We start from the raw sequence: 20,203 nt of genomic DNA, 5'->3' as shown, positions 1-20,203 counted from the left end.
CCTCCCCGGCCCCTGCTGGTTGGACACAGCAGACGACTGTCCCTCCAGGTAGGGGCGCCCCTTTCACTCAGTGGCAAGACATCCCTGGAATATCCTACTTGCCATCTCAGAGGTGACTAGAGATGTATATCTCACATATGGTGATAATCATACATCCTGGAAAACGCATAACGGGCCTGCTAATAAAACGCAGACTGATAAACTCATCATGAAGGCTGGAGTGGGCCATTCTTGAGAATTAATGGGAAAATCCTACAAGATTCCCCATGGTGACTCAGACGACACAGCAAGGGGGCTGGGATAGTTTGATTTTCTGTTTGAGGACATTGCTACTTAGAGTTGACGTCTCTGGAATGTCATGTAGGAAAGAATGGAAGTCACTGATCACCTTGACTTCTGAACTGCTCCCCTGAAAATGTTTTTTTCTTTTTTTTCTCAACTCTGTAGAGTTCAACACAAAGTAAAAATGGCAGACACTGCAGATGAGGTGGTGGACACACTGTAAGGAGCTGAGACTGTTATCTGAAGACTGACCACAAAGGCCCTGAAATGGGGCTGTGATGTTTCAGGAAGATTCACCCACGAGGTCTCCGGGTCAGCTTACTGGGTCATGCTAGTTCTGCTGTGAGCTCAGCCTTGCCAGGGTCTCTGCAAGATCATGTCTCATGATTGACAAAACATGGGGAAAAAGGGGAAGAAAATCTGTGACATGTTGTTTAGGTGAGATTTTTGCTTCTTGGGGTAAAATGACTTATGAGTGAGCCAAAGAAAGGTGTATATGGATTTCTCCCAGTCTCCAAGATGCTTGCTCCTTGGAAGAATAGCCGTGACAGGCCAAGATAGCGTATTGAATCGCTCTGCCAACAAAGGTCTGTCTAGTAAAGTCTAAGGTTGTTCCAGTATTCGCGTACAGATGTGAGAGGCTTAGTTGTCGCGCTGCGTGTGGGATCTTCTTGGATCAGGGATTGATCCCATGTGTCCTGCACTGGCAGGTGGGTTCTTCACCACTGAGCCACCACACCAGGGAAGTCTATGTATGGTAAACACTGTACAGATATCGTTTATTTTCAGCCTCGCAATAACCATGTCATTTTTCTCTTTTTATAGAAAATGAAAATGAGGCTCAGAGAAAAAGAATAACCAAGAAACTTTTACAAAATCACATGAAGGGTACGTGTCTGGACCTAGAATTGTATCCAATTCTGCTTGACTCTGAAACCACGTTTTTTTCCCCTGATATGATATGTTCATGTGTTCCATCCCACCTCTCTTGGGTTCAGTTCAGTTCAGGCACTCAGTTGTGTCCAACTCTTTGCAACCTCATGAACCGCAGCACACCAGACCACCCTGTTCATCACCAACACCTGGAGTTCACCCAAATTCATGTCCATCGAGTCAGTGATGCCATCCAACCATCTCATCCTCTGTCGTCCCCTTCTCTTCCTGCCCTCAATCTTTCCCAGCATCAGGGTCTTTTCCAATGAGTCAACTCTTCGCATGAGGTGGCCAAAGTATTGGAGTATCAGCTTCAACATCAGTCTTTCCAATGAACACCCAGGACTGATCTCCTTTAGGATGGACTGGTTGGATCTCCTTGCAGTCCAACGGACTCTCAAGAGTCTTCCCCAACACCACAGTTCAAAAGCATCAGTTCTTTGGTGCTCAGCTTTCTTTATAGTCCAACTCTCATATCCATACATGACCACTGGAAAAACCATAGCCTTGACTAGATGGACCTTTGTTGGCAAAGTAATGTCTCTGCTTTTTAATATGCTGTCTAGGTTGGTCATAACTTTCCTTTCAAGGAGTAAGGTATCTTTTAATTTCATGGCTGCAATCACCATCTGCAGTGATTTTGGAGCCCCCCCAAATAAAGTTAGCCACTGTTGCCACTGTTTCCCCATCTATTTGCCATGAAGTGATGGGACTGGATGCCATGATCTTAGTTTTCTGAATATTGAGCTTTAAGCCAACTTTTTCACTCTCCTCTTTCACTTTCATCAAGAGGCTCTTTAGTTCTTCTTCACTTTCTGCCATAAGGGTGGTGTCATCTGCATATCTGAGGTGATTGATATTTCTCCCAGCAATCTTGATTCCAGCTTGTGTTTCTTCCAGCCCAGCATTTCTCATGATGTACTCTGCATAGAAGTTAAATAAGCAGGGTGACAATATACAGCCTTGACGTACTCCTTTTCTTGTTTGGAACCAGTCTGTTGTTCCATGTCCAGCTGTAGCTGTTGCTTCCTGACCTGCATATAGGTTTCTCAAGAGGCAAGTCAGGTGGTCTGGTATTCCGATCTCTTTCAGAATTTTCTGCAGTTTATTGTGATCCACACAGTCAAAGGCTTTGGCATAGTCAATAGAATCCCCTAAATAGAACTCATTAAGTCAATTCAATGAAAGACTCTTTCAAGGAAGATATCAGCAGCCTTGGACCACAGAAGCCACTGCTGCAATGAACTAATGTGTTAGGTCTCCTGACAGTGAATCTAAAGGAAACCTAGGACTTCATCTGTCCTTAGCATGCACAGATGTAGACTCCCACCTTCAACACACAGGCGCCCTTTCTCCTCCGGACCACAGTTGTTACTGTGTTCCTCTTCATCTGTCTGAGTGCTTTTTGACACTGATGGTGGCTCAGTGGATCTTATTCCTACTCCCTGAACCTCTCAAGAAGGTGCAGATCTGTTTGTTTGCTATGGGCTGGTTGGTGCCTGAGGTTAGATGCTGGTCAGAGATAGATGGACCTTGAGGTGGAGATTCTACAGCCTTGAAACATGCCAAGGCTGGGTACCAAGGCTGGGTACCTGGCTGGGTCCCTTTGGGTACCTAGCTGAGCTGCTGAGTCTGTTTTCTTGCACCTAGAAGCCAGTTATCTGGAGACCCACTCCCAGGTTTAGAGCAGCCCATCCCTCCATCATGTCAGTGTCTTTAAGGAGAACTCTGATCTTGCTGGTTTCTGAAGCTGAGGGCTTCCCAGGTGGCACAGTGGTAAAGAATCTGTCTGCCAATGCAGGAGACACCAGAGGTGAGTCTATGATCCCTGGGTCAAGAAGATGCTCTGGAGGAGGAAATGGCAACCCGCTCCAGTATTCTTGCCTGGGAAATCCCATGGACAGAGGAGCCTGGCTACAGTCCAGGGGGTCACAAAGAGTCGGATAAGACTGAGCATGCCTGCACGCACAAAGATCACACAGAACATAATAGATCTAATCAAACAGGATACCTGAATTACTCTACACTGGTGATCTAAATCTTAAATGTGGATCTGAAAAACAAAAAGCTCTAAATGGGAAAATTCCCATGCTTTTGTACATTTGGCAAATGAATAGATTGCCACCAAAAGAGGAATTCCTTCATTTCCTACAGAAGACCAACAAAACTCTACATCCTGATGGATTACTTCCCTTGCCATGCCATGCTGGGGTATGGATGGGAAGAAATTGGGAAATGTAGTTATCAATGATTGTGTGTTGCCTTGGGAAGAGAAAGAAGTCCCACTGGATGAGAGTGTGTAACATGGGAGAGGGGCTGAGTTCTGTTAAGTTCCTGTGTTTCCTACATTCAGAACTTGCTTGGGCTAAATGAACACAGATGACAATTCAGAATCAATAGGGAATTTTTTTCTCCCCAAATCTGTCAAATCCATGGGATCTTTCACATCATCACCACTTTATTATTCCTGTATTGAATCATTCCATGAGGACCTTATTCATATCCTACTTTCTTCTGTCCCAAGGCAAAGACAAAAGCTCTCTTGGGCTGTGAAGACACTGCTGCTTTCTTCCCAGTCTGCTCTCTCCGGCAGTAATCAACATTTATAGCTGCAGTTACAGTAAAAATAGCAAAAGTCAATATTTGTGCTCCCTATCTGTCAGATAATAAAGCTGGCTGGAGGCATGGTGACAAGACATCTGCGTGCAACACACAGAGGCTGGTTCCCCTCCCCCATCCTTCTAGATGGTTTGTCTAAAGATGGCGTCATATTTGTACAGCTGAGATTCCCAAATCCCCCATGTGTGTCCTTAGGGAAGCTCAAGATTTTTGTTTGATTTTTGATCCTGTTGATTCTGGCCTCTGGACTGGGAAAGATGTTAAAAAGAAGAAAAAAGGATAAAAAAAAATGAAAGTAAGAAAATGAAACGAGACAGAATAACCACTCAGAAAATCTGCTAATAACAATCCTCTTTGAACTAGATTTTTGCACCTTGCTACCTCTACAAAGAAGAGTAAGAGACAAAGCAATCCGATGGAAAAATTTAAAAGAAGGACCCTAAAACAACCTGGGAAATAAGAACTCCTTTAGAAGGTTTGGGTTTTAGACAAAGACGTGGGTTTCAGTTTTAGCTCTGTGATCTGGGTCAAGTATCTTAATGTAAATTAGCCTCAGATGTCTCATCTTTAAAGTGGGACTATTAATAGAATCCAATTTATATGGTTTTTGAAAAGATCAAGTGAGATAAGGTGAGCACAGCAGGTGGTTACAATACCAGGACTGTTATTATCAAAGCAAAGTGATTTTGAAGTGAACCAGTTTACTTTTCCTTCAAATACCCAGCCTCGTAAAATGAGTAAAACAAGGCATCAAAAAAAAAAAAATGTGGAAAGTAAAAACTCAATTTTTATAACTAATTTTCCTGTTGCATTTCTTTACTACTATTATTAATCGCCCATGACTTAATTCTTAGGCATTTCCATCTTGTTCAATATTCCCAAGTTAGAAGTCATTGTCCCAGCCTGGGGACACTATTGTTATAACTGTTCTGCAGTTTGAGGCACTCGCAAATCCTACAGGGTGTCACAGCCTCTGTGTGCTGTCCCTCTCATACAAGCTTTGTTCCCTTTTTCTCTTTTTTGAAGTCAATTGCGTCCAAAGTTCATCTGTCTCTAAAAATGACACATTCTATAATATGTGAAATAATTCTAGGTAAATGGACTTTCCTATTTCTAAAAGTCATTCATGCTAATATGTATTAGAGAAAATATAACAGAAGACCAAATCCATGATTTCCTAGATATTATCCTCTAGGTTGACGATAAAGCAGCATGAAGTTTAAAAATTGACAATGTATAAAAGACTAAATATTAGACTGTGGGTCCTTGCTCCTATTTCCCAGCTCCTTGCAGTTCAGTGGATTCATGTTTCATTGCTGAGCAGAAGCCTTCAGGAGCCTGCACGCAGGTCTCCAGTTAACTCTTACAGCCACAGTGACTGGTGAGGCTGCATGATCCAGGTGAGGCAGGCGTAAGATGCTAAGCCTCCATCAGCCTGGGTCCATGAGTGACTGTATAGAGCAAAATGCCTATTCACTCATGACCAATGTGTAGTATGAGTGGGAACACTTCTTTTGTGATCGTCTTCTGTTTTCAACTTATTCGGTTTTCATTTAATATTTTCTATTATCTTGTTCTGGGTTATTTCCTTCCAATTAATCAATGCCTTCTCTTCCCATTTCCTTTCTACACTCATTTTTTTTCCATTTAATTATATAGACATAGAGTATTTTATTAAAATACAAGCTTATTTATTTAGCAAATGCTTATCAGCACCAATTCTATGCCAGGGTCCCTTCTAGCCATAAAAATCAGTGACAGGCAAGATGAATCTGGTCACTGTCATTACAAAATTGAAAACGATACTTGGACAATCATTTATTTCTTTAGACACCCTTCTATTTTCCTCCCATCAGAATTATTGCCATTTGTGTGGTCAAAACTTTGAAGAATCTCTCATAAGTCATCACCCCACTCAAAATGTCACTAGCTGTACAATATCAATAGCGCTTCCCTGATGGCTCAGACAGTAAAGAATCTTCCTGCAGTGCAGGAGACCTGGGTTTGATCCCTGGGTTGGAAAGACCCCTGCAGAAGGAAATGGCTATCCACTCCAGTATTCTTGCCTGAAAAATCTCATGAATGGAGGATCCCGGTGGGGTACAGTCCATGGGGTCAAAATTACACATTCTCTGAAAACCCACCAAAGTCTCATTCTAAGGATTGGTGTCATCTTTTAAATATACTCTTGTGCTCCTGGCTGAGAAATCAGTCTACTTAAGCAGAAGGTGGGCATGCTTGACTTAGGTGAGGAAAGAAGAAAAACACCCCTGAGTGAACATCACTGTCCATGAACATAAAGGGCTTCTCAAAATCTACTTCCTTCTCATACTGAAGCCTGTCCTGTAGAACAACTTACGTGATGATTTTCCCAGCTGGTAGCTCTTTCAAAAGGAAAGCTCTGTTACGCTATTTCTTTCTGAACTAACATATTTCAAGAGACTCGCTGTATTATTATAACGACTTTTAGAGTTTTTACTGCAAATGTTCACTGAAGCAATATTTGAAAATATAAGTAGAAAGAGACAATAAACAGTACTGCGTGGCAGTGGCATAAAACTTGACCTAGAGATCAGTGGAATAGACTGGAGAGTCCAGAAATAAACTCAGGCTTTTATGATCACGTGGTTTAAACAATGTCCTTAAGATAATTCAGTGAGGAAAGAATACTCTGTACAACCAAAGAAATGAAGCGGAACTCCTACTTCACACCATATGCAAAAAGTTAACTAAAAAGAGATCAAAGACCTAAACATTAGAGCTAAAACTGTGAAAGTCTTGTAAGAAAACATAGGTGCAAATCTTGGATTAAGCAATGGTTTCATTGTTGTCAAACCCAAGTTCATGTGCCCAAGACATGGTGAGATCAGACAGACTAAAACATCAGTTTAGAGCAGAGAAAGGTTTACTAGTCAAGGAGGCACCAGTCGGGAAGATGGGAGACCTAGACTTACCTCAGATCCATATTTCTTTCTTTTCACTGAAACACAGCTGAAATTTTATCAGTTTTGTAAAATCAGCATAGGGTACTACATGGTAAAACAGAGCTCTGATCACCCATACTTAATTATTCACAGCCCATCTTGTCGAATATCAAAGAAACAAACCAATGCAATGCAAAACCATCTGTCAGGGTCCAGTTCCCTAGCCTTCCAGCCAATGCCCCATCAGAGACAAAGCCAAATGACCAACTTGGGTACAAAAAGAAGACCATCAACGATGCTCCATTGTAGGCAAAGCCAATACACTAGGGAAGAATGGTCTGACATCATCACAGAGGAGTCCTGTTACTTACCAGAGACATCTCAGCTTGCCACAGAATCAAAAGCACTGGGGCCACTGCCAGGTCTTTTGAAGATTAGCTGCCTGGACTCCTTTCTTGGTGCCTGCAGTAAACACTGTACTTTCCTTCACCACAACCCAGTGTCAGTATATGGGCTTTGCTGCCCATAAGAGATGGGACCCAAGCTTGGTTCAATAAGAAAATCACATCAAAAGCGTCACACCAAAAGCACAAGCAACCGAAAAATAAAAATAAATTAAAAAAATATAAACTTCGTGAGGATCCACTCATAGCATAAAGATTATTTTAAATGAAAACATTTGAGCTAAAGAAGATGCAGAAAGAAATTTATCTGATACCTTATCTGACTGAAGTGGAGCATCAGAAAATACAGCTGCCATTCACCCATGCTTAGAGCATTTTCTGTGAATTCAGCTCAGATGGAGACAGACTACCCTATTCCATTAGCACCAAAAAGTCCAATAGAATCTTTCGTACCTTCCCACTGAAGTCCTAAAAGCAAAAACAAACAAACAAAAAAAAGCCTTTGTTAAATTTTGTATATAGCACTTTAATCTCTGGCCATTGAGGGAGTTACTCTCCACTGAGAGTATAAAATAAAGCTTGATTTTTCTTCTTGCTAATCTGTTTACTGTTATTTAATTTGCACACCCAGGACCACAGGACCCAAGTTGGAAGAAGAAAAGTTTTCCTCCCAACAACCTCATCCAAAATAAAAACTTTCATGCTTCAAAGAAGGCCATCAAGATAGTGAAAGGATGACCCAAATAATAGGACAAAATATTTGTAAATCATGTCTTTAATAAGGGTGTAGCATCCAGAATGTATAAAGAACTCTTACAATAAAAAGACAAATAGCCCAATTAAAAATGAGCAAAGTATTTGAGTAGCTATTTCTCCAAAGAAGGTAGGCAAATGACCAATGAGCCATGTGAAAGGATGCTTAACATTACTAATCGCTGGGAAAATGCATATCAAAACCACGACAAGGAGAAATGGTGCTGTTTGGAGAGGAAACAGTTTTCCTCTACCCTCTTAGATTGGTCCTCGGGGTCCTGTAAATCGACAAAATATAGCCTGGCAAGGGAAAGGACATTTTTATTCATATACATGTAAATGTAGCAGTTCACAGAAAATTGGGACTCAAAGGTGCAGCTGGAACTGGGGGCTTGGGTACCATCTTGACGTTAGGAAGAGGGTGAGAAGGGCACTTATGGGAAAACAAACGACACTTGGAGAAAATAAAAGAGCCCTTAGGAGAAGAGGTGGACAATATGTTAGTTTTGAAATGATGTCTGTTTGGCTGTGATACTGATTTCCTCTCTCAGAGAAGAGAAAATATAACTTACTCCCCCAAAAGGGGGATTTATGACAATTAAGCTCTTTGGGGGGGTCTCTGCTTTTAGGCAGATAAAGGGATTTCAGAAACTCAAACGCCTTCAGTTCAAAATGATTTCTATGCCACAGTGCTTATTCTGGATCCTTTCAATGCCAATCACTCAAGTCAGCTAACTAGTTAGTAAGCAAAACAAAGAGCTAGAACCCATGCCTTCTGGCTCTGGTTACAAACTGAATTGTCTCCTCAATAAGCTAAAATTATCATCTTTTCTTATTTCTAAAGCCATTGAACAGTTTCCCTCAAAGACATACAAACCTTGGTTTTGTTCTATAGAGAAAAAAAAAAAAATCAGTGCACAAACATGAATGTAACAGCTCTTTAGGTCTTGAAACTGTTTCTGAATGTCAAATATTTTATTCTGTGACCTGCCAGGCATTTATCTTATTATAAATGCTTTCTGGTTTTTTTTTTTTTGTTTCTTTTGGAAAAACATTTGAGGAACAAAATAGAGAGAAAAGCATGTACCTTTCCATCCACCGCAGACTGGCCCTAGGTGTCTGCCCGCAGCTCTCACGGTTCGATTGACAAGCCCAGCTGTTGATAGGCTGCAGGGAGACAGAGAGAGAATGCGATTCATCAGGACACTGGGCAAATAGGCATGTCTTAATGTTACCATTTCCCTTATGGTTGTAATAACCCCCTGCATTGCACACCTGGAATAATTTAACCAAGTCTGACCGATCAGTTGAGGAATTATTTGGAAAGTATGCACTCTCTGTGCAAGGAGCCGGCGGATTCAGCAGTGAGCTAGCCAGCCAGAGCCCACTCTCAAGGCTGGTGATGTGCTGACATATATCTGAAAAGGATTCACTTCCCTCCCAACTGTGCCCCCGTTTCTCTCCCAGCCCCTGGTTCTTTATGCAGCAGACACGGGTCACAGATTGGCTGCAAAGAGGTCTATGTTGTTGTTGTCAACTGAATTAATTACCATCATGTAAAATTCATAAGTTCTTATTTTAAACTTATTTAAGTCTTATTTAAAACTTCCATCCTGGCTTCTCTTGAAATATCAGTATGTTGGGACCAACTGGGCTTCCATTAGCATGGGACAGTGCTTCATTGGAGCTGGGTAGCGGCTCTCACATTTAGTTGGAGGCACTGTCCTCTAGAGGGTTTCCCACATGGCTCAGTAGTAAAGAATCCTCCGGCCAATTCAGGAGACATAGGAGACATGTGTTCGATCCCTGCATGGGGAAGATACCCTGGAGAAGGAAATGGTAACCCATTCCAGTATTCTTGCCTGGGAAATCCCATGGACAGAGGAGCCTGGTGGACTACAGTCCATGGAGTGGCAAAGAGACATGATTGAGGAACTGAGCACACATGTATATGTGTGTGCATGTGCAAGCGTGCGCGTGCACACACACACACATGGACGCATGCCCTCTAGATTACTGGGGTCGCCACTACAACACTACCCACTATTTCTTCCATTTGCACTGTCTGCTTCAGCCCTGGAAATATTTGAGCTTGCTATTTCTGCAGCAGAAAGTGAAAATGAACTGCTTGGAAAATTTCTCTTGGCCCTAAGATTACAGATGATGTTTGTGTTATGACCAACCACTGTCTTTGCTAAGGTTGGAACTACTAGTTATTCATCCAGATTGGACTGTGGGGTTGTTTCTAATCTCATTTCTCCCTGTCTCTATCTCTCTCCCTCTCTCTGTGTACATACACTCATACACATATTTTTACTTCTTTTTGATGCCGTGAGAAATACCCAACTTCTAGTTGAGGGAGCCCCTTGCCTGAAAAGGGTGTTTGAAGTCACAGTCATTCATAACCTGATGCTTTATCTCAGTCTTACAAATGGAGAATATTTCTTACTGTCTCCAGCCATGTGTTAATGGTTTCTCTGAGGTCACCTGTACAGATAGATCTTTTGAATTTCGCTTGAAACACATGTGGTTTTAAGCTAGTTGTTAATTGGAAACATTTATAGTGTCAAACATTTGATTAATGCTCTGGGTTTTAATTGAAAGGAATAAGCATTTCTTAAATCAACTCTTCACAGTAATATGTTAAAAAAAAAAAGACTCGTAGAGTAAACATTTATTTGAAAACTGGGTAATATTTTAAAAAAAAAACAATCTTCACCGAGTATGGACTTGTTGGCATCCTTTTTAAAGAAACAATTTGAGGACAATCACCAGCCAGATGATCACTGAAAGTGAAGTGAAAGTTGCTCAGTCATGCCTGATTCTTTGCAACCCCACAGACTATACAGTTCATGGAATTCTCCAGGCCAGAATACTGGAGTGTGTAGCCTTTCCCTTCTCCAGGGAATCTTTCCAACCCAGGGATTGAACCCAGGCCTCTAGAAAAAGAAAATCATATGTCAGTAAATGCAACAGTACTGCTTTTGGCTGATGGTCAGTCACCACTCAGAAAACTGTTGAGTTTGGGGTATTCTCCATATTTATCCCTTGGACAGCATGGTCTAAGGAAGGGGAACCCATGGTCTACACAGTGAGAACTGCTCTGTATAGCTGAGACCCTCTGAACTGGAACAGTCAGGATGTGGTTTGGGGACTAAGCGTAGGGTATTAATAATATCCTCCAGGTGTGAGAAGTCCAAAGTGGGACTCAGTTGAGTTCAGAAGAAGGTGCATTTTTACTTTAATTTTTGTTCGTAAAGAATCCAAATTGGGTCTCCAGATGGTGCCCTGTAGACATAATTAACCATTGCAATAAATCACGTGCCAGTGACACAGCAATTATTCCTGGGCCCTCCTCCCCTGCCTTGTCAGGTGGGGGAGAGGCACCCGCATCCTTTCAGGTGTTCTCACACAGCGCTGTGCTGTCTATTAGAGGCCCGAAGGCGAATGCCACCGCTCACTCGTTACTGTCAGCCGGGCGGATAATAGGAGCAAGATGTCTTCTGTGCTGGGATATTCATTCTCACAGCTGCCCTGAACTTTGTATAGTCAGAGCCTCTAAATAGGGGGAAAAGTGTTACAAGGCCATGGCCACATAATTGCCACAGTTTGAAATGGAAAAAACTAAATATGCCCATTATGTCTTTGATTTCCCCATCACCAGACCACTCGCTTTACATTTATTCCCACTGAATTCTCTACCTGATTGATTGTTTCGGAAACACGTATTCTTCGGCCCTTTCTTCATTCAACGCATACGTATTTCAATGTCCTTCAAACCTGAGTAATGCATAAATATTTTTCAAAGTCCCAAGAATATGCCCACAGACATATCCAGGGATATACGGACAAATTCAGAAAACACGGGCTTGAGAACTTAAAATCTTACCCTATGAAAATATCTTATTAGAATCATCAAAATAGAAATAACTTTCATTTTTCAAGTGGGTAAAATATTTTCTGATATTTTTATGAAGTGGAGAACACGAAATGTGAAACATTCTCTTTAGTCTGAGAAAGGGCTTCCCAGGCGGTGCTAGTAGTAAAGGATCCGTTTGCCAATGCAGGAGACACGAGAGACACGGGTTCAATCGCTGAGTCGGGAAGGACCCCCGGAGGAGAAAATGGCAAGCCACTCCAGTATTCTTACCTGGAGAATCCCATGGACACAGGGGCCTGGTGGGCTACAGTCCATGGGGCCGCAGAGTCGAACATAATTGAGCACAGCCTTCTTTTTGTTTCCTATGTAGCAGAGACCATAACAGGGACTTTTTAAGGACTTCCCTGATCTCCAAAAGGAGAAAGAGGGTCAGAGGAAAAAAAAATAAGAGGGACATAGCAGACCATCTGTGCTCTTAGGAAGCCTGTGTGTGGTTCTGTCTTTGGGCCAATTAGTGGGATTACATGGTTCCCCACTACATTTTGAAACAGAACCGAAATATTCTGCAAGGACATTTTTCATCTGCAGGGTCTTCTCCTTCTAGTGTTAACTAGGAGCTTGTTTTAGTTTCTTGTGGCTGCTCTAACAAATGACCACAAACTTGGTGGCTTAAAACAACAAAAATGTATTACTTTACGGTCCTGCAGGTCAGAAGACTGAAATCTGTTTCATGGAGCTGAAGTCAGGGCGTTAACAAGGCTGGTTTCTTCTGGAGGCTTCAAGAGGGAATCTGTGTCCTTGCCATTGCCACACTCTCAAGGCTGCCTGTGTTCATTATCTTCTGACCCCTCCCTCATGTGTGTCCACTGTTGCTTCCATCATTTCTCTCTTACTTCCCTCTGATCTCCTTTATTCCCCTTGTAAGGACTGCAAGGAGATCAAGCCAGTCAATCCTAAAGGAAGTCAACCCTGGACATTCACTGGAAGGACTGATCTGAAGCTGAAGCTCCAACACTTTGGCCACCTGATGCAAAGAGCCAACTCACTGGAAAAGACCCTGATGCTGGGGAAGACTGAGGGCAGGAGGAGAAGCGGGTAACAGAGGACGAGATGGTTGGACGGCATCACTGACTCACTAGACATGAACTAGTCTAGGACAGAGTGAAGGACAGGGAAGCCTGGCGTGCTGCAGTCCATGGGGACTCAAAGAGTCAGGTATGACTTAGCGACTAAACAACAACCACATCAAAGGACACCTATAATTATATTCGGCCCACAGGACAAAGTATCTCAAGACCTTTAAGTTAATCCCACCTGTAAAGTTCCTTTGGCCACAGAAGGTAATGTTCTCAGGGTGTAGGGATGAAGATGTTAACGTCTTCAGAGTCATTATTCAGCCTGCCGAAGTGCTGAGAACTCAAATCTCTGTCTCTGGTTCTGACCCTTCACTTCCAGGTTCATGGCATCAACCACACATCCCAACTTCACTGTGACATCATTTCGTATAAAACGTCCTAGGCCAGTGACTTCCCTGGTGGTCCAGTGGCTGAGACTCTGAACTCCCAAGGCAGGTGGCTCAGGTTCGATCCCTGATAGGGAAACTAGATCCCACATGCAACTAAGACCCAGAGCAGCCAAATAAAATAATAATAAGTATTTTTTTAAAAGTCCCAGGCAGCTCACTTTCTCTTCCCCCTAAAATCTGTTCCACAACCCCAATTTTCTTTCTCTTCTGCCTTTCACACAACTTTGAAATTATAGTGCTATTCCATAACTCAATATGCTTGCTTTATCCCCTATTTTCTCCCTAAGATCCACCACTTGCCTTTGAAAGGCCCCCAGTTTATACCTTTGCTCATCTCAGCTGTGACCAAACTCCCCCCAGACCACTCAACATTCCTGCTAAGACATGACATTTCTAGTTAGATTTTCATGCTTTTGACTAGTGTGCTTTTTATCAAAATTGGTAGTATCCGGTAGAGAATAAATTTGAGGTCAAAAAATTTTTGCATGAAAATTAGTGGAATCTGTGACAAACTCTACATGAAAAATAGTAGCATGTTTCCAGCCATTTAATTGCTGGCTCTGCTGTTTTAGTTTTCCTTCAGAACGCCTTTGATGTGTCAAGTAGACACTACAATAGATACTGACCTCCACTGCAGAGCTTCTCTCCACTGGCCCATCACACTGCCCATTGCAGTGTGTGTATTCTTTGAAGCTTTCTCCCTGTTCCTATCCAGCGTGATCATCACAGGGGAGTGTCTTCATGTCCTCCTCTTTCATTCACTGACACAAAATATTGGAACTCAGCTCTACCATCTCCCCTTTTTAGCAGGCAGTTTTATCTCCCTTAATAAAAGAGCAATCTAGAATAATTTCTCACAAATAAGACTGAAGTGATAAGTAATTATATGTGCTCAGTTGTGCCTGACTCTTTGTGCCCCCAAGGACTGTAGCCCACCAGGCTCCTCAATCTATGGGATTCCCTAGACAAGAATACTGGAGTGGGTTGCTATGCCCTACTTCAGGGAATCTTCCTAACCCAGGGCTGGAACCTGCATCTCCTGCACTGGCCGGCGGATTCTCTTCCACTGCATCACCTGGGAAGCTCTAAACAAGACTTGCTCTTAATTAATCTAAGATGTGGAAGCCTTTGATGACCCAACCCCACAGAACAAGGGTCCCCAACCTCCAGGATCTAATGCCTAATGATTTGAGGTGGATTTGATGTAACAATAATATAAATAAAATGCACAATAAATGCAATGTGCTTGAAGCATCCTGAAACCACCTCTCCCTCCCCCTTTCATGGAAAACTGTCTTCCTTGAAACTGGTCCCTGGTGCCAAAAAGGTTGGGGACCACTGCCATAAAACCCTCAGAAACCAGCATGGGATGTGCAACAGTCAAAGCTCATGATTTAATGATTTCTTGGTTGAATGACTTGTCTCTTTCTTACATTCAGAAATTCTTTGAGGACAGGAACTGTGGCAACACAAGGCAAATACTATTACAGACAGAATAAAGCTACACAGAAGCATTTGCATTTATAAGATTTACTCCAGTGTTGGTAAGGAAGCTGATCTCATTGTTTAATTAAACTGCTACCAGCCATAAGCAAACCATATCTTTATAAGTAAAGGATATACTTACAAAGAGTAAGTGATTCATACTCCTTTGAGCATGTAAATTCACTGAGACATCAGTTTTCTGGAGTTTGTTCATCTTGGCTCATTCAGTTCAGTTCAGTTCAGTTCAGTCACTCACTCGTGTCCAACTCTTTGTGACCCCATGAATTGCAGCACACCAGGCCTCCCTGTCCATCACCAACTCCCAGAGTTCACCCAAACTCATGTCCATTGAGTCGGTGATGCCATCCAGCCATCTCATCCTCTGTCGTTCCCTTCTCCTCCTTCCCCCAGTCCCTCCCAACTACAGAGTCTTTTCCAATAAGTCAATGCTTCGCATGAGGTGGCCAAAGTATTGGAGTTTCAGCTTCAACATCAGTCCTTCCAAAGAACATCCAGGACTGATCTCCTTTAGAATGGACTGGTTGGATCTCCTTGCAGTCCAAGGGACTCTCAAGAATCTTCTCCAACACCACAGTTCAATAGCATCAATTCTTTGGCACTCAGCTTTCTTCACAGTCCAACTCTCACATCCATACATGACCACTGGAAAAACCATAGTCCTGACTAGATGGACCTTTGTTGGCAAAGTAATGTCTCTGCTTTTGAATATGCCATCTAGGTTGGTCATAACCTTCCTTCCAAAGAGTAACGTATCTTTTAATTTCATGGCTGCAATCACCATCTGCAGTGATTTTGGAGCCCCCCCCCCCAAAAATAAAGTCTGACACTGTTTCCACTGTTTCCCCATCTATTTGCCATGAAGTGATGGGACCAGATGCCACGATCTTCATTTTCTGAATGTTGAGCTTTAAGCCAACTTTTTCACTCTCCTCTTTCACCTTCATCAAGAGGCTTTTTAGTTCCTCTTCACTTTCTGCCATAAGAGTGGTGTCATCTGCATATCTGAGGTTATTGATATTTCTCCCGGCAATCTTGATTCCAGCTTGTGTTTCTTCCAGTCCAGCGTTTCTCATGATGTACACTGCATATAAGTTAATTAAGCAGAGTGACAATATACAGCCTTGACATACTCCTTTTCCTATTTGGAACCAGTCTGTTGTTCCATGTCCAGTTCTAACTGTTGCTTCCTGACCTGCATACAGATTTCTCAAGAGGCAGGTCAGGTGGTCTGGTATTCCCATCTCTTTCAGAATTTTCCACAGTTTATTGTGACCCACACAGTCAAAGGCTTTGGCATAGTCAATAAAGCAGAAATAGATGCTTTTCTGGAACTCTCTTCCTTTACCCATGATCCAGCAGATGTTGGCAATTTGATCTCTGGTTCCTCTGCCTTTTCTAAAACTAGCTTGAACATCTCATCCATCTCTTAATCCTAGTCCTGTGAATCATGTAAATCTTTAAAAATGAATTTTCCGTCCCTCAGTTTTAATCCATAATCTTAACTGTTGTATAACAGGAATAGCATAATAATGGATTTCTATCTCTAACTCACGTATGAAAAGAAAACTATGCCTTTATTTAAGCATTTCCTACCTAAAGATGTACTTTGAATTCCTGCTATACAACCTCCAGAATTTGTTCTTCATTGGAATGCTAATTGTACTACCTGTAAATTTTAATTTTGAAAAGAAAATGAAAGTGTTAGTCGCTCAGTCATGTTCAACTCTTTGCAACCCCATGAACTGTAGCTCACCAGGCTCCTCTGTCCATGGGATTCTCTGGGCAAGATTGCTGAAGTGGGTTGCCAAAATGCATCTCAGGATAGACTTCTGCTCCAAGAGTGTGTAAGTGCTTGTGTCTGGGGCTCAGGAAGAAGCAACATATCAAACTTAATGCTTTGCTGGCTTGATATTAGGTCTTCCCTAGAGGTGGCTGAAGTTTTAGAACAACAGAATTTACAGAGTTTTAAATCTGTCTTCCTTTCTAAAATTCATTTTATTAAACTCATTGATATTGTCTTAAAGACCTGCAGATGAGATCATACATGAAAAGCTCTTTATAATAAGAAATAAGAGCAACATTTTTAGAAGACTCAGCTAACCTGTCCGTCTTCATTAGTAAGCAGAGCTCTCTTCCTATAATGCACCGTCTTGCTGAGCCCTGAAGCCCACTGTCCCCAGGAAGAAGATGGATGGGGAACAGGAGTGAGCATGTGTGCTCAACTGCATTTGACTCTTCGTGAGCCCCATGGATGGTAGCCTGCCAGGCTCTTCTGTCCATTCCAGGCAAGAATACTGGAGCGGGTTGCTATTTGCTACTCCAGGGGATCTTCCGAACCCAAGGATCAAATCCCTGTCTCTTGTGTCTCCTGCAATGGCAGCCAGATTCTTTACCACTGCACCACCTGGGAAGCCCAGACGTAAGGGAAGAAAAAGAGCAATGAGATGAGGCATAAAGCCTATTTCTCATGCCCTTGGGGCTGAATCATAAGGAAGGGAGGTTGTAGAAATGTCCATACAACTGTGCGGAATCATTGAAGGTCAAGATTAGTGCCCTGCAGAAAAGCATAAGCTTCTAGGGGAGCAGTCATGAAAGGAGCAGCATGGATGGATGGAGACAACTAGAAGAATGGACTTGAGCTACCACTGTTGATGGAGAAGAAAATGGCAACCCACTCCAGTGTTCCTGCCTGGAGAATCCCATGGACAGAGGAGCCTGGCGGGCTACTGTCTGTGGGATCGCAAAGAGTCGGACACGACTGAGAGACTGTCAACTTCACCACCACTGTTGAAAGTGGCCCAGGTACCAGGTACAGTGGGCAGGGAATCAGATGTTTCTGCCTCCCCAGTGATGGTGCCAAATGCTAGAAGCACCAGGGATCTGATGTCCACTGGCTACGAAATGAAGACACAAAACATTGGGAATCAGTTACCAGAGGTGCAGAACCAAGATCACAGGACGCAGCTATGGGTACCCAAGAGGCACCACAAATGGCCAGTCCTCACCAAGAGACTGGACTGGGCTGGAGCAAGGTCAGCAGTGGCTCTCAGTTTCCTCCTGTCTTTGCCAGGAGGGCACAGAAATGTCCCCATGCGTATGAACAGAAGCAGGGGAGGGGAGAGAGAAAACCTATAGACTAAGAATTTATCTCCCAAAGATCTGATAAGTATAGAAAGACGTCAAGTCCCCAAATACTGCAATATTAACTGGTAAGTTTAGATACTACCCTCTGCTTCCAGCCAACAGACAGCAGGTAGGAAAGCCTATCAGTTAGGGAAAACAAAAAGCTACCCTTTTTTTGAATGTTTGAAAGATGAGCAGTGGGCTTTTTAAATTTTCTACCTCTCTGCATACATGTAAGGTTTTTATTTTGGCATCATTAACACCTGAGAGCAGAACAGTATATATCAGGGGTCCCCAACTTCTGAGATCTAATACCTTATTATCTGAGTTGGAGCTGATGTAATAAAAATAGAAATGAAGGGCACAATACATATAATGTTCTTGAGTCATCCTGAAGCCATCCCCTCCCAGTCCATGGCAAAATTGTCCCTATTACCAAAAAGATTAAGGATCGCTGATATACTCTCTCTCTATATATATATATATGTAATACAATTTATATATAATACTATACATATATATATTTAGATGTGTAACGAATTTTGTTAAATGACTCTGTAAACTCCATCACTGACCCAGTGGTATGCTGTTATAATGGTTAGTAAATGCCAACAGCTCACCACATCCCCCTTTTTCTCAATTAGAAGCAAGATCTTAGAAGGAACCATAAATACATAAAAGAATTTCCTGGGATGAGTTCCTTGTCAAATAGGCACATTGGAGCCATCATTCATAAATGTAGAGTCCAAAGAAATGAGTTAAAGCAGCATATATAATTCTCCAAGAGACGGACTATGACCTCATTAAGAGTGTTCAGTAAAAAAAGACTTCTTTTTTCTTTCTTTTCTTCCAACCACAACTGGAGAGGAAGGAGGCAGGCAGGGGAAAGAGAAGGAAGGGAAGCCATATGAGCACAGACCACCCAGCCCATCCCTTCTCCTTCCGAAGCCCCTGCAACCCACAGGTTTAGCCCACCCAGGCAGGAGGCAAAGACAGGGCTTAGTAGGCATTAGATTGAAGGCTTTAAATAAACAGGACTGATTCTACAGAACTTAAATGAGACACTGCAAAAAACCAGAAAGGGCTGAAAAGACATGGAATCTAGCTGAGATGTCATTAAGCATCCTTACTGCCCAGAATAGAGATTGTGGTTGGGGAGGTTATTAGGGAAAAATAAAACTGTTTCATGCTTGTCCCACAAAGAGCTTAGAGTCCTCAATAAACTGGTTGTCTGAGGCCCATGACTCTTACATCTTACAGTCGCTTAGAAAATTAAATGAGAGGAAAATGATGAGATCTAGTATGTAGGAGGCACTTCATAGATGTTGCAAACATTACTATTTTCTTCTAAATGGTTTTTTTATATACATTTATCTTTACCTAGTTTGATGACATATTTATAGTCATTTACACAAAATACTTAAAACAAAACTATATACTGATGCACAATGTCTATGCAAGTGTTTAAGTAAATCAGCACCCCCACCATCATTCACCCCTTTTTTCTAGGAGGCAAGTCTGCACATCTCTGTCTTGATTCAGAGACATCATTTGTCTATAGTTGCTGAAGGAAAAACCAAGAGATTTGAGTGATTTTAATCAAAAAAGGGATGGGGTCAAGGCTTCCCTGGTGGCTCAGATGGTAAAGAATCTGCCTGAAATGCAGGAGACATGTGTTCAATCCCTGGGCCAGGAAGATCCCCTGGAGAAGGAAATGGCAACCCACTCCAGTATTCTCACTTGGGAAATCCCATGGAGAGAAGAGCCTGGCAGGCTATAGTCCATGGGGTCGCAAAGAGCTGGACACAACTAAGCAACTAACATTTTCACACTTTCAGAGCATAAAATTGGCAATGAACAGTCTTTTTCTTTTTTGAGAAATAAATGTTTTTTCTTTTCTTTTTTATTGGTGTATAGTTGCTTTACAATGTTGTGGTAGGTTTTGCTGTACAACAAAATCAATCAACAATACATATGCATACACCCTCTTTCCCTTGGATTTCCTTCCCATTTACGTCATCACAGATTATTGAGTAGAGTTCCCTATGCTATACAGTAGGTTCTCATTGGTTATCTATTTTATACGTAACAGTCTGTTTCTCAACCCCAATCTCCCAATTCATCCCATACACCCCTTCCTCCCTTGGTATCCATATGTTTGATGAATAATTCATTGACAGATGGCTAAGGGACACAGTATCACATTAAAGAAGGTGGTTCCCATTGAGGTTAGTAGCAAGAGATAAAGATGGAT

This window comes from Capra hircus, chromosome 19 (assembly GCF_001704415.2).
Source record: "Capra hircus breed San Clemente chromosome 19, ASM170441v1, whole genome shotgun sequence".
NCBI classification, from domain to species: domain Eukaryota; kingdom Metazoa; phylum Chordata; class Mammalia; order Artiodactyla; family Bovidae; genus Capra; species Capra hircus.
Note: the sequence above shows the minus strand (reverse complement) of the source record.